Here is a 15,959-nt window from a genome sequence, read left to right as displayed (position 1 = left end):
TCTGCTTGCGCGAGAGTTTGTGCCGCCTCTGCCAGACTTGCCGTACGCCCACTTTCCGTTGCGACCTCGCTGCGACTTCTCGGCTCGAATAAACGTCATCACACCCCTTACATTGTGTTCGTTAGACCAATGTAAGAACGTGCAAACGTCGCGTGTTTCCCTCGGCGAAGACTCCCTCCCCTTAGTGTTAACTCGCACAAATCGGGATTAGCGAATTTGCTTGCGCTCATTCTGCATATGAGAGGGAAACAATTGGCCACTTCTTTCTATGTTGTCACCCATTCATGATTCTGGCAACAAAAATTCAGGAAGCTTTGCCCTAGGGGTTGCCAAGCCTGAAGGAAGTGCAGGCATAACGAGCCTTCTTGTCTGTTTGTTGGCTAGTTTGTTTGTTGGTTGGTTTGTTAATTTGTTCGTTTGTTTGTTCGTTTGTTTGTTTGTTTGTTTCTCTTGATAAATGGGGGGGGGGGGGGGTGGAGTGGTTATAAGAGGGAAAAGAAGAGAAAAGTGAGCCCCGTAACTGTCTGCATCAGGGTGTGACACCTCAACAGTAGCTCACAAGGGATGGGGGTGAGGAGGGATTAAAAGGATAGGATTCAATGTAGAGAGAGAGAGAGAGAGAGAGAGATGCGCTGGGACAGCGAGTGAGGACATATGAGGGATAGGAGAGATAGGAAAGATGGAAACACGGTCACAGGAGTCCGAGGACGGGGCACCACTTGCCAGAGCTCTTGTCGGCGTCAGGAGATGGCGTAGGGCAAGTCCACTAGGTCAGAGCTTCGCTGTCGTCGGAGATCGGCGTCAGGAGATGATAGGGCCATCCCAGTCTGCCAGAGCTACGCTGACGTCGGAGATCGCGAGGGCACAACCGGTCGGCACGGAATACAGCACGTATCTACTTTAGGAGTGATGATGATGATGATTCCACAGCCATCTGGCGCTCTTTGGCCGTGAATCGGCCCTTGCGCCATAAAACATCAAACATCGATTCCACAGCCATGGCTCGTAACCACTCAGGGGGATCGGCCAAGAATTCATGACTTAATTCAGTAACATTTTTTTATTCAATATCGAAACCACCCACCTGAGAAAAAAAGAAAGAAAGAAGAAAAGACACCCTAGGCAGAATGAAAAGAGTGCAATAGTTGTTTGTCACTCGTTCAGATCAGACAATCATTCATTACCTTGAATAGGAATCAGCATGGTTAAACAAAGCTCTTGTGTATGTCGGAATATTTTTGCAGGAATAATAATCATGCAATTATTGGCCAGCCTTCTTTCTCTTCGGTTTTCTTTTCTTTCTCGTCTCTTCTTTTCAGTGCGTTTTCATTTTTATTTTCTTGTTTTTCTCATTATTTATATGTATTTCTTCCTTCCTCTGTATCTATTTCTATCTCTTTATTGCTTTTTTTTCTTTTTTTCTACTTTTTTTCTTTGTCTCTTTTTCATGCTTGCCGCCTAGCTCCCAAGCGTCTCTTTTTTTTCGTTATACCTTTGCTGCTGCTGCTGCTGCTGCTGCTGCTGCTGCTGCTGCCGCCGCCGCCGCCGCCGCCGCCGCCGCTGCCGCTGCCGCTGCCGCTGCCGCCGCCGCCGCCGCCGCCGCCGCCGCCGCCGCCGCCGCTGCTGCTGCCGCCGCTGCTGCCGCCGCTGCTGCCGCTGCTGCCGCCGCTGCTGCCGCTGCTGCTGCTGCTGGTGGTGGTGGTGGTGGTGGTGGTGGTGGTGGTGGTGGTGGTGGTGGTGGTGGTGGTGGTGGTGGTGGTGGTGGTGGCGGCGGCGGTGGTGGTGGTGGTGGTGGTGGTGGTGGTGTGGTGGTGGTGGTGGTGGTGGTGGTGGTGGTGGTGGTGATGATGATGATGATGATGATGATGATGATGATGATGATGATGATGATGATGATCTGATCATCATCAGGGTAGTAGAAGCACAAAAGAAAGAATACTTCTTAGCGCGAGCGCGCACTCAATATTATGTGCATGCAGTGCCACGCCAAGCCACGTCGCCAGCACGCGACAGCGCACGGCAGCCTGTGAGGGCCCCACACTTGAAAGAATGCTGGTATCACGTGTTCGTATGCTGGGCCTCGAATCGAGAGAACTACGTTATTTGGGTACACGATTCTGGAACCTGAGGAGTTGGAGTTATCTTCGTCAGAAGATTTTATGACTGAGAATAAAAAAATATCTTGCATGTTCTGGCATTTTTTTATATATTTTGTTACTGAAAATTGGCAATACAAGTCTATATTACTTAACTATAGCATCTACAAATGATACCTAAACAAGATAATAGGAAAATCCATCTGCTAATCATCCAATTTCCCCCTCTTTAATTTTAACTTATTATGATCGAGACTAGAAGAATATCTTCCTAAGTCCTGTTGGTCATAAATATTTCATTACTGATGATCGGTACCTCAAGTCTCAACAACAGCATATAGGAATGTTACCTGTACACAATATATGGGTAATTCAACCTATGCAGCGTCTAATCACTTGCATGGCGTATGAATGACATCCAGAGGACAACAGCAGCCACTACGGCACACATGACGCGCCTATCATGTTGGTGGAAAATGATATAATTCGAGTGTCCTGCGCAAGGTGCTAATCGCTCAGCTAAAATTCATGTACCTATCTATGCATAACAATGTAAATACTGACTCAATCACCTAGATATCCGATACAAGCAAACGCTAATCAGTGAGACGTACACCTCTTGTACTTCTCGTTTCTAAAATTTATTTTCCAACTAACTATAAAAGAACGCAAAAGCATTCAACTAAATGTCATAGAAAGTGCATTACCACACCAGTTTTTATGTCTATAATGAAAAGCGAAAAACAGGTAATGCAGTTTTGTTGCCGTTGCACCTACTTCGTAAATAGACCTACGTCTTTCTGCTTAGTTGTTTCAGACAAAAATAATTCAGACAGAAAACATTTTTGATGAGATCACTGGTGAAGTAAGCAAAGAGAGGGAAAGGGTGCAAACAGAGAATTCTCGCTAAATCTCTCCTTTCCCACTTTGCATGCAAGCGGAATGTGTTCGTGCTCTCTTGCACGTCCTCTGGCCAGTCGGGCAACGCAGCCACTCGTTAAATTTAGTTAATCATTTAATAAACGTTTTTCGCGTACTGTAAAATGGTCAAACAAAAGCTGGCCGATTTCTCAAAGATGAAATACGATCAACACGAGTAAAAGTACTCTTTTTTTTTTTTGATCACACGTGTCGCAGTACGACACGTGTGATTGGCGGGAGCTCGGCCAGCAGCGCGCCACCTGAAGAGAATTGCACGTAGTGTTAAAAGTCAATCTGCCAACATAGCCTTATTCCACAACCGAACTGTGCACGTAATGAGCAAACGATCTAAGAACATCCTAACCCTTGCTAAAATTCTTAAAATTCAAAAGCAGGTCACGTCGTACTGGACTGAATCACGTCTTTTCTGAGCGCTAACATACTTCCTTCCAGATCTTGATTACCAAACAAGAGAAAAGTTCAGGGGAAGATAGAGGCAAGAAGCGGTGAGAAACCATTTAACAGCGAGGGCCACGGAATGATATGTTTCGCATAGTTGACTTGTTGTGGTCAAGGCATTGCCTTGAGGAATAACTGTCGACCTTTCAAAAGTTTGCGTTCAACTATTTTGCAAAGCATCAGTCAGTTGATTACATGCATTTACCGACAGTAGTAAAAGCAAAGGCCAACAAAATTTCTAACTGGTGACACGCATTTCCATGATCAAGAAGGAGCCTACAATTGTTTCACATGTTTCAACTCGATGCCCAAAGTAAAGGGTGATCAAACTTTGTAGCTGAGTCAACACGTATTCAATCATTTCATGAAACATTTTGTGAGCAGCAGTAGCAGCTAGGCTCTCATCATTGCAAATTAGTCTGGCGACGTAGCACCCACGTCAGCCCAGCCAGGCTTGCAGAAAACTGGATTTATTAACGCACTCATGCAAAATGAATACCTGCTCAAATAACAGAATCAAATACTTGTGCTCACCCGTTGTCACTGGGAAATCTCGAGGGCCTTCGTGGAACTGGAAATCATCGGATTAGAAAAGTGCTGCCACGCGATGCATGCAATCCCCCAATTTAGGCATCTTCGTCTAATGCATGGTGGACCCGATTCACAAGGCCTGCTGTGGCTTCGATTTGCTGCACGCCACATCAAGTGTCTTATCTTTGCCGCATTCATACTTGGGACGCTATATAACCAAGCGAGACAACCGAGTGCGATCCAACATGTGATATCGCTGACCAAGTGGCAAGGGGGAGCGGAGGAAAGCGCTACAAACAAGTCTTCTCGTGCTTCACTCAGCGTTGAACCATGCTGCCAACTAGGGCTACAAAAGTTGCGTATTTTCCTTTTCTCAGCCTCTATTTCTTTCGGCTTTGCTCGATTCGAAATGAAATATGAAATGAAGAAGACGAATAAACAAAAAAATGACTTCCTTACAGCTCAATCAAATTTCTTTATTGGTAAAAACTGGTGAAAGACAGTAAATGTGAACATCCACGTTAACCCGGATCCCTTCGTTCCAAGAGATCTTGGGATGCCCGGCAACCGCTACGAGCGCATATCTTCGCTGAAACCGAAACTATAGCGCCGAGTTTCCAGAGCCTGGTCGTACGAACAGCGCGTACTCTCGTTACCATCCTGTTTACCCCATTTAGCACGTATGTTGGACATTTTAGGTTCGTCACTTTGCTCAGAAGAGGTATGAGCAATTTCACTTATACAAATAATTGAGTACAAGCCAGAACTCCTCCATAGCTTTATTTATCAATCAATCAATCAATCAATCAATGAAGCTTTATTTTCATAAATAGATATATGCAATTACAGGGATTATTTGGACCGATAGCCTAAAGTGGCTAGTGGACGGTCCAATACAATGTGCAACATGAAAAAGTGTACAGGTCAGCTCTGAGGTAACAACATAAAAAAAACAATCATGTGATACAGATAACACAGTAATACATTTTTTCTTGCAGATATGCATACTTATTAGCTTGCAGCTAGTTTCTATACATAGGCACTTATTAAAAAAAACACAATGAAAATCGAATCACACACACATGCTTACATGTCTTGACTCCACAGAAAAAAATGATTTACATGCCATGCTGAAATTACGTGCCGTTTTAATGTCTAGGGGGACCGTGTTCCATATTTTTGTTCCACTAAACTGTATCAGTCTTTCTCCGTAAACATTAAAACATTTGGGCAGATTGAAATTACCATTCGAAGCATGTCGCGTATTGCGTTTAGGAATTGAAAAAAGATCAGCAGGCAAAGGTGAATTTCTATTAATTATGTTATTTACTGAAACAGCAATTTTGTAGTCACGCAACATCGGAACCGAGAGAATGCGTTGTGGTTGGAAAATATTACTTACTGATTCACCTTGGCTTATGATTTTCAGTGTACGCTTTTGAAGTCGTTCAAGAGTTTTTAGATAACTGTTGTACGTCACACCCCACGATTCCAGACAGTAACCTATGTGACAATGACACAATGAAAAGTAGAGTGTGCGGAGAATAGCTTGTGGAAAATATTGGCGAGCTTTTATTAGAGAATAGCAGCCATAGGCTAGCTTTGCGCACACACTTTGTACTTGCTCATGCCAGTGTAAGTGTTCATCAAAAGTGACGCCTAAATATTTAAAACAAGGAACTTGTTGAATAGGAGTGTTGTTTATTGTTAGGTTAAGAGATTCAGCGTCAATATGTTTCCTACGAGAGTGAAACACCATATACTTTGTTTTAGTACAGTTAACAGTCAGCTGATTCCTGGCAAACCATTCCGAAATGTTCGATAAATCGGTCATCGCGTCATTTTGTAAATCTGCTAAGGAGTGTCCTGTGAAAACTAAAACAGTGTCGTCCGCGTACATCAGTGTCCTTGACCTTTGTAGGGATCGCGGGACATCATTAATATAAAGAGAGAACAATATAGGGCCCAAAACTGAACCCTGTGGCACCCCGCATTTAATATAACCGTAGGATGATTTGATGTCACCAATGACTACCTTTTGTTTGCGTGCCGATAGATAACTAGAAAAAAAATCAAGCGAGTTACCTTTTATCCCATAAGAATGCATTTTTTCCAGTAAAATGGAATGACTAATAGCATCAAATGCCTTTCGTATGTCTAAAAATACTGCTATTGCTATGTTGTTTTCATGTAGCGCGGAATTAATATATTGCGTAAGCATCGAAACAGCAGTTGAAGTGGACCTGTTTGCAACAAAGCCGTGTTGCTGGGGACAAAGTACATTCTGTTCACCCAGGAAGCGCCTTAATTGCGACGATATTAGTTTTTCAAGCGTAGTGTTAATACTACTCAGAACAGATATTGGTCTGTAGCTGTCCGGAAGATTCCGATCACCAGATTTGTACACTGGTATTACTTTGGCGGTCTTAAGTATACTAGGATAAGTTTTAGAGGAAAATGCATGATTAAATATATGGCATAAGGGACCACACAATACATCAATATTCTCCTTTAAAATCCTTGATGATATGGCGTCATGTCCAGCTGCCTTGTTCCCTGGTAACTTATTAATTACTTGTCGGATGTCATCCTCAGTTACATCACATAAATCGAAATTATTGGTAACAGTACAGGGTGCATTTAAATTCTGCATATGAGTAGGGAACTTCCTCGCAAGGCTGAGACCAATATTAGTAAAGTAATCGTTAAAGTTGTCGGCCACTTCACGAGTTGGATTATCAGGTGTAATGCGTTCTTTGCTACCCATGCCAGTGACGTCTTTAACAATCTGCCATATTTTCTTCGTGTTACCATCATTTTTTTTCACTAGGTTGGTATAGTAGCACTTCTTGGATTTTCTTATCATTGCTACTGACTTGTTTCTGTAAAGCTTAAAATTTTGATGGTAGTATTCATTGCTCCTGTTATTTTTCCATTTGTCGTAGTAAAAATCTTTCAGCTTCAAAACCTCAAGTATATTTCTATTCATCCATGGACATATGGCATGGTCATAATTTCGGCGCGAACAGCTACGCGTTGATCGTTCAATGACATCCATAATGCATTTATTGTGACACCCAGGAGGATTTGTCATTACCATCGAAGAGTAAAGCGGCACAGATATTTTTATATTTCGTGATTCTCAAGTTTAGGCGTTGAGCATATGTGCTAGTGCTGGTGAGAAATGCCACAATTCAGCCATCACAAAGAAAGCAAAAAGAAAATGCATTACTAAAGAAATGCCGTCGGCATGTAATTGTAACGTGCTGTCGCGCTCAGCATGAGCTACGTACACCACGCCCGCGCGGCCGAGTGCACTGCAAGATTGTAATTTATTGACATGTGGGCTCTAACGTCCCAAAACCACCATCATGACACGTGCGGTTCTTTTGGTTTCCGAAGAAAGCCGCTATCACTTTCTGTTAAGCGCAACGCAGGCCGCGTTTATCTTGTATGCCACTCTGGAACGCGTTATGACGCGTGTATAAAAGACTGACACGTGCGGTTCTTTTGGTTTACGAAGGAAGCCGCTATCACTTTCTGTTAAGCGCAACGCAGGCCGCGTTTACCTTGTATGCCACTCTGGAACGCGTTACGACGCGTGTATAAAAGCCGGCGCAGTGCGCCACTGGGGGGTCTCTTTTTTCCGTCGGCCGACGACTGTTCACGCCGCTGTTGCTGTGAGTTGTGTTTGGCCCTGTTTTGCTGGGCACAAGTTCGCCCAATAAACAGTTCGCCTGACACCGCCCTGACTCCTGCGTGCTTCCTCTCAAGTGCTGCGTGTATCACAACCTCGTGACATCTGGTGGAGGTGCTTCTCGGTCCATGTACCGTACGCCCCCGTCCAGCCGTGAGCCAAGCCCAAGCCGCCAAGAGGACGACGCCGACCCGGTCGTTCGAGTGAGCCGAAGACAACAAGGACTACCGCCCGAATACCTGCCGCTCCCCGACAAGGACAAGAAAACAAAGGCTGCTACGAAGCCGGCATCCACGATGACGGAAGCAAGGTCCTTATCACCGACAGAGGTACGGCCTTTACGGCTGACCTAACGCAAGCGATCTTGAGGTACAGTCAGACAAGCCACCGCCGAACCACCGCGTACCACCCGCAGACGAATGGCCTCACCGAGCGTGTAAATAAGACCATCGCCGACATGCTGGCCATGTACGTGGACGTCGAGCACAAGACGTGGGACGCCATACTCCCGTATGTAACCTTCGCGTACAACACGGCCGTGCAGGAAACGACGCAGTTTGCTCCATACAAGCTCGTCTACGGACGGAGCCCAACAACGACGCTTGACGCCATGCTACCGGTCGGCACCGACGAAGAAGACCTCGACGTCGCCAGCTACCTGGATCGCGCTGAAGAAGCTCAACAGCTAGCTCGCCTGCGTATCAAGAGCCAACAGACGGTCGACAGGCGCCACTACAACCTTCGACGACACCACACCGAATACCAACCCGGCGACCTTGTCTGGGTCTGGACGCCGATACGACGACGGGGATTGTCTGAGAAGCTCCTGCGACGCTACTTGGGACCCTACAAGGTAGTCCGACGTCGTGGTGAACTGGACTATGAGGTCGTGCCCGATGGCTTAACGTCATCCCAACGACGCCGTGCACGACCCGAAGTCGTACACGTGGTGCGACTTAAACCTTATTACGCGCGCTGATTAGCTGTGACGCATTGTTAATGTAATTTATTGCATGTACTCTCTCTTATGTTCTGTCTTTAGCATCGGGACGATGCTTTTTCAGAGGGGGGTAGTGACACGTGCGGTTCTTTTGGTTTCCGAAGAAAGACGCTATCACTTTCTGTTAAGCGCAACGCAGGCCGCGTTTATCTTGTATGCCACTCTGGAACGCGTTATGACGCGTGTATAGAAGACTGACACGTGCGGTTCTTTTGGTTTACGAAGGAAGCCGCTATCACTTTCTGTTGAGCGCAACGCAGGCCGCGTTTACCTTGTATGCCACTCTGGAACGCGTTACGACGCGTGTATAAAAGCCGGCGCAGTGCGCCACTGGGGGGTCTCTTTTTTCCGTCGGCCGACGACTGTTCACGCCGCTGTTGCTGTGAGTTGTGTTTGGCCCTGTTTTGCTGGGCACAAGTTCGCCCAATAAACAGTTCGCCTGACACCGCCCTGACTCCTGCGTGCTTCCTCTCAAGTGCTGCGTGTATCACAACCTCGTGACAATATGAATATGAGAGACGCCGTAGTGGAGGACTCTGGAAATTTCGACCACCTGGGGTTCTTTAACGTGCACCCAAATCTGAGCACATGGGCCTACAACACTTCCGCCTCTATCAGAAATGCAGCCGCCGCAGCCGGGATTCGATCCCGCGGCCTACGGGTCAGCAGCCGAGTACCTTAGCCACTAGACCACTGTGGCGGGGTGCTGCAGGATTGTACTGTAGCGCTGATTGTGGAATATTTTCGAGTTATCGGTAGAGGGTGTGGCTGCTTCTGCGAATGCACATCACCCCATTTGTTTCAAGCTCGTCACAATGTCATAACGACCAAACTTTGGGCTACACAAGTCAACCTTCACACAATACGTGATAGCCTTTCTCTTTTTGTTTGCTTCATTTTAATCAATTGAGAATTCGTGACAAATGCGCCGCTTATCGTATATGCACCTCAAATTTCCACTGAAACCTCAGTAGAACCAGTCTAAAAAAGTTGAAGTTATTAAGTCCAGATTCTGATGCCATATCCCCCCATTAAACTTTTATTTACACAGAAATGGTCTGACGCTATCCCCCTTTTGTCTCCTAAGCAAATAATCACAAACTGTTCAACATTATTTTGTATCATGTTACTATGCAGCCATTCGGGAAAAAAACTACTCGCTATTCTGTTTTTGGAGCTAGGTTTAAGTTTATCCCCAGAAACTGTTCTAAAATTTCGTGCCTTCATTTTGGGACATTGCCACAGAGATGCATTTGATGCGGTAAACTTATTAAACTTATAATAACTCACGTTATTTCAACATAAGCCCACTTTAACAAATACTCAAAAAAAGGAGTCGGAAAGTAATTTTAAAAACGTCCTTACATATAAGTCGTGCATCCCAAATTAATCAGCTTAGGCAAACTCCGCTGTCTCGTCGGCTCCAAAAATCACATTATTGTTATTTTAATAGTCAGTCAGTCAGTCAGTCAGTCAAGAACTTTATTAAATGGTCCTGAGGGGTTCAAGCCACCAGGGTGTCCACGAGGGACACTCTAGCAGCCGCTGTAGGCGACGCCCGAGTCGGCGCGGGAACGTGGTGGCGTTCCGCCAGTTCTTGGGCTCTCTGGACTGCCTTTCGTTGGTTTCATAGACTGGGGCTTCTGAGTGCCTCCTCGTAGTCAGACTCACTGGTGAGAGGTCCTCGAGGTAACGCGGGTCATTGCCAGAGCATGTGTTCGAGTGAACAGCTCACTTTTGAGCAATCTGGGCATTGTGAGTCTATTTCTGAGTTATAATGGCTTAGTCGGCCCCGTGATGGGTACGAGCTCGTTTGTAGCATGCGAAAAGCTACCTCTTGCGCGTGTTCGAGCTTTGCATGTGGTAAAGGGCATTGGCTTCTATCGGTTCGGTAGTAGGAGGCAATTTCGTGAAAGGTGACTAAAAGATCATTAAACTGTATACGTCTGGGCCCAGCTCTTTGGTGGCTGATTGATCGTCATGGCGGGTCAGTCCTCGCGCTCGACCATGAGCAATTTTGTTGAGGTTGGGTTGCTGTAGGTGAACCTCTTTGCCCATGTGGCCAGGAAACCAAGAGAGGTAGTGCAAGCCCATGCATTTGTGTGTTTGTAGAATGTGGGCTGCTTCTCGAGCGATGTTGCCGCTTTGGGAAGCCCGAATGGCGGCACGAGAGTCTGTCAAGACATGGATGTGTGAGGGGTCGACCATCGCTAAGGCTATAGCAACCTGCTTGGCTATGGCGCACGTTGCTAGCCTAACTGAGATGGCTGAGCGTAGGGCTCCGTCGCCATCTACTATACCGCTAGTGCGAAGGTGGAGGAGTTATTGTATTGCGCCGAATCGACGAAGACGGTAGAGTTGCGAATCGCAGCGGTATGGTTGACAATCGCTCGAGCGTGGGCCAGGCATCTGCCTTTGTTGTCTTGTGGGTGAATATTTCGCGGTAATGGGTTGACCATGTAGGTAGCGTGGACAGCTCTGGGGAGGGTTACTGCGCGTTCAAGGTACTCGCCACCTTAAACTGCAACTCGGACGCAGGGCCAGATGGCGTAACTAACAAACTGCTTAAAAATCTAGTAGAAGAGGGCAGCCAACTTCTCACAAAGCACATCAACTAGGTGTGCGAGACGGGTGAAGTACCGCTGAAATATCGAGAAGCCGCTGTAGTTCCCATACCAAAGCCGGGTAAACCCCTCGAGGGACGCGCACCGACCCATCTCCCTTACTTCTTGTGTAGGCAAAGTGGCGGAGCACGCCATAGTCAAACGAGCAACCAAATACGCGGAGGAACGCAATCTTCTACCATTCAATCAAATTGAATTTCGCCCCTCCATGTCAACACAAGACGTGATGTTAGTGTTAAAGCACCGGGTACTCTCTGTTAAGACGTGGGACGCCAAGGCAGCCACAGCACTAGACCACGAAAAGGCATTTCACAAAGTTAAACACGCACACATCCTATATACGGTTCATAACCGAAGCAGGCCTCGGTACCCGCTTTTACAAATACATACACACCTTCTTGAGAGCCCGGAAAGCAACCATCCGACTTGGATCGTTAGGCTCCAAGACGTATGAACTAGGCCCAAGAGGCACCCCACAAGGGGCTGTTCTCTCCTCATTTTTATTCGGTCTTGCCTTGAGTGCACTCTCGCGTGAACTCGGCACGATCGACGGCCTAGGCCATGCCTTCTACGCAGATGACATCACCATCTGGAGTGAGGGCGGCGTTGAAGGTGTGGTCGAACGCAGGTTACAAAAAGTTACTGACATCTCGATCAAACGGGCTTTCAATGGACTATCTCGATCAAACGGGCTTGCAATGGTCAGCCGCTAAATCCTAATTACTGCTTTGCAGGCCCAAACGGGGCTCTAAATGGCTCACCCCCATACCCATTAACTTACACACCACCTCGGTAAGAATTCTGGGCACAATACTGCAGAAGAACGCCAGAAACAATCTCAGCATAGAGCGCATAGTGACCAAATGAGAGTCCATGTCACATTTAATCAGACGTGTTGCTAATAAAAGAGGCCGGCTCTCTGAAAAAAACTTACGGCGTCTCAATAAAGTGGAATGCTAGGCCAGTTGGCACAACATAATGTGGAAATATATTAGCGCACAAGGTAGAGGGAAAAGCACTTGACAGGAAAGACGCTTGTTTTCAACTGAACTTTTATGAGAAAACATTCATTGCACGAGAACACAAACGCGCAGGCGCAACCAACTATCACTTCAAGGTTCCACACCCGCCCCCCCCCTTTTTCCAAGAAGAAAAGAAGGTCTAGGTTTATGTACTTCAACAGCTCAAAAAAGACACGTATTTTTTACATATTTCTACCAAATGAACACTGATACATGTGCTTGCGTTCGCCCTAATCTGTTCTGCTTCAATGATTTCTCTGGTCAGTTTGTGTTTTGATTTGCCCAGAATTCTCGTGCTTCCAAACTGCGGATTGCACCCACAATCCCTGCAGTGCATTGACAAGTGCATGCCACCTGCGAGAACCTTCAAGGACGTCGCATGTTCTCGGGGTCGATCATTTAAACAACGACCCGTCTGGCCGATGTACACTTTTCCGCAGCTCACGGGGATAATGTATACAACCTCTGAAATACACAGCACAAACAGCGTGGCATGTTTTTTTTTTTTGTGGGTTATTAAAATTATAGAGAGGGGGGCACAAAGTCACTACCATACATTCACATGATCGGGAGGGGGTCGCTGCGACAAACCTTCGCCCCCCCCCCCCCCTGAAGCAGATCCCTGCGCACGCGTACGATAATGATCGAATTAGAAAAGTTAGAAACCACACAAAAAGGCATGTGTGCATGTGACATCCTCTATAAAAGTATGTGTTCTTTCCACTCAATATCCGGGTTGCGAGCCGGCGCCTCTTCCATGGCCTCTTTGCTCGCCATCGTGTTGTCGAGCAAAATGAAGCTTCGCTAGGCTGTGCTGGGTAACGGCACATTGCGGCTGCATGAGTTAAGCGCCAGTGCCTTGGTCAAGACAGACGGTTACGGCTTGGCAATGGGGTGTGCCGGACGCATGCACTTTAACAGCACAGATGAGATCATGTCACCCAAGTTGTTTCTGCAATGCATAATGCGGCGCACGGAGGAATTGAAGGTCTCCGAATACGAGTAGGGACCCTGCAGGGTCCCTACTCGTGAAGCCGGTGTGCCTAACCGGATGGCAGAAGAGGGTTGGGGTGTGCCATGAACTTAAAAGGTGATTGATATATCATGCCAAAGGCGGAGAAAAAAAAAGTCTACCGCTTGCCGGTTAACACTACCTCATCGGCAGGTCGTCAATCTCGACCTTGCCAGAACTACCAGGTATGTAGCAGGTGTAAGTGAAATAACAAAATATATCTGACCTGTACGCGACTAATCTACGTGCGTCAGCATATTTCTTTTGCCCTCTCCTACAATATGTCGTGCTTTGAGGCTTGAGGAAATTCGATAGCACGTGGGTAATATTGCGATCCTGGTTCATGGGGCAATGCTTATCACAAAGATATATTAACAATTTGATTCAAGAAATGTGTCTTGCAATCATAGAAAGTAAGAGAACTCAAACTTTTTGCTTCATCGGGCCGTCCCGACCACACGGAGAGTGTGTAACTTAAGAGGTGGGCGTGGCCAAAATGCACTCCGCCCCCCAGCGCTTAATGCCAGCACTTAATTCTTCGAAAGTTGTTTTCAAAAAATGACAACATATCTATGGGGTGAATGATGGAGAGTGGAGTGAAGCTGCGTCTGCACGCCACTGCTGCGCCGCTTCGGCCTCCCGTTCTCGTACGCCGGGATCTTGCCGGTGCCGTCGTGCAGCTTCATGGCACGCATCTGCCTCGCGCGCTCACACATCGGGGTTCCGTCTTCGAGCGCGAGCCGCCACCACCTTGCGCGCACACCACTCTATAGCCTTGTCCACCCGCTGACCTTCTGAAAGTGCGCGTGCGCCAATACGGCTTTTATTTTACTACACCACGCCCGCTAGCGTACAGCGCCACCGACTAACACTCGATCGCCAACGTTTTCGTGCGACGTCATTCCTATTTTCTCACGCGCTCGCACATCGGGGTACCGTCTTCGAGCGCGAGCCGCCACCACTTTGCGCATATCATACTTTTTTATCGCAAACCGTGAATCATCCACGGGCTGCGCCCGTCCGTCATCTGTATGTCTGACGCACGGACGGGCGGACGCGTGGACGAACGCAGGGACAGGCGCACATACGGACGGATACATGAGAGGACGGACGCATGGACGGACGCACGGATGGACGGAAGCAAGAACGAACGGCCGACCTGAAGAACGGACGGAATGACGGACGCTTCACCCAACTCATCATCATTCACTCCATGGATATGTTGTGTTTTTTATTATTTATCATACAAGTAACGTCCTCTAGTATCATACCATTTGCATTTTTCAGCACATATGCACAAGTACCGCCCTCTATGGCCGGTTCAAGAACTAACGAGGGGTGGCTACATACGATTGCGACGGGACGCTCAGCTCATCCCTTAAGGAACTTCACTCCTAAAAAGCGAACTGAGAAGAAAATTATTTCCTGCAACGAGTTACCAGTAAGAGCGTTACCGGTAACGCGTTACTTTTTTTCGGTAACTTAGTGACGTGCTCGTAACAACTTCGGAACTGCAACGGGTAACGTATACTTACGCTAACATTTTTCGGTAACGTAAGGTGACACGAGTAAAGTGTCACGCCCGCGGCGTCTCGCAAAACCGACGCAGGCAGCGTCTGCTAGCGACTGTCTTGATTGAAAAAATTCCCCGCCTCCCCGATTGAATAGTCAGAAAATGCGGATGCATTTCTTGCGCCGAGAGAGGGCACAGTTGCCGTCAGAAATTTGCCGTCACCAACTTCTACAATCGCCATGAGAGGCGCCCAGCCAGTGAATGGTCTCGAGTGAAAAGCGAGTGGACGGGAGAGTGCGGTCACATCGTTCTCGACTAGGCGTTGGTGTTTTACAGAGGCGTCTCGAGCACACATTACCGGATGTTCTTGAAAGGTGCCCAGCCAACGAAATGGCGAGACTGAGGCGTGAACGACGAGAGAAGGAGCGGCGAAGCACTGCACCTACCCTCTTTTACACTCTCTCGCACTACATGTTCCGGTTGCTAGGGGCGAGGATAAGCGCACGCACCCGCAGCTATTGCTATGAGAGAGGAAATGACAGCGGAGAGAACACCTGCCAGCGCGTGGACGGCGCGGACAACGCCCAACGCCTTACATAGCCCGACTAAGAAATGCATTCGAATTTTCAAAAACCGACTGCTCGCGATGCACAACCGTTCACCAGCCACCCCGTATATATAGGCACTGGATTTTGACCTCCAACGCAAAAGTTGGGGGCCGGGAAAGGCAGATTTTCATTTTGCTCTTTGTATGCATGGCGAAACAACATTTTAAGGGCGGGGGGCACAAGTTTGGTGTGCCACCGCCTGGCTACGCCACTGTTGCGTATCGAGAATACAGTGCTAAATCGCGTTGCGGAACATAAGTGTCAATCGCGAGTGGATGCTACTAGCCAAACGGATATATAATATGTTAATGCAGGCTTGGTGCACACTGAACTTGGGTAAACAGCGCTACAATGGGACAAACGGGATAGGACAGCGCTTGGTTCTGTCCCGTATCTGTTGAGCGTTCGCTGGGGCCAACGCCTGCTTTCGGCGGGGGTTTCTCGAGTGGCACTTAGGCTTTGGCTGCGACATCTGC

Source organism: Rhipicephalus microplus, chromosome 3, assembly GCF_043290135.1.
Source record: "Rhipicephalus microplus isolate Deutch F79 chromosome 3, USDA_Rmic, whole genome shotgun sequence".
Classification (NCBI taxonomy): Eukaryota; Metazoa; Arthropoda; class Arachnida; order Ixodida; family Ixodidae; genus Rhipicephalus; species Rhipicephalus microplus.
Note: the sequence above shows the minus strand (reverse complement) of the source record.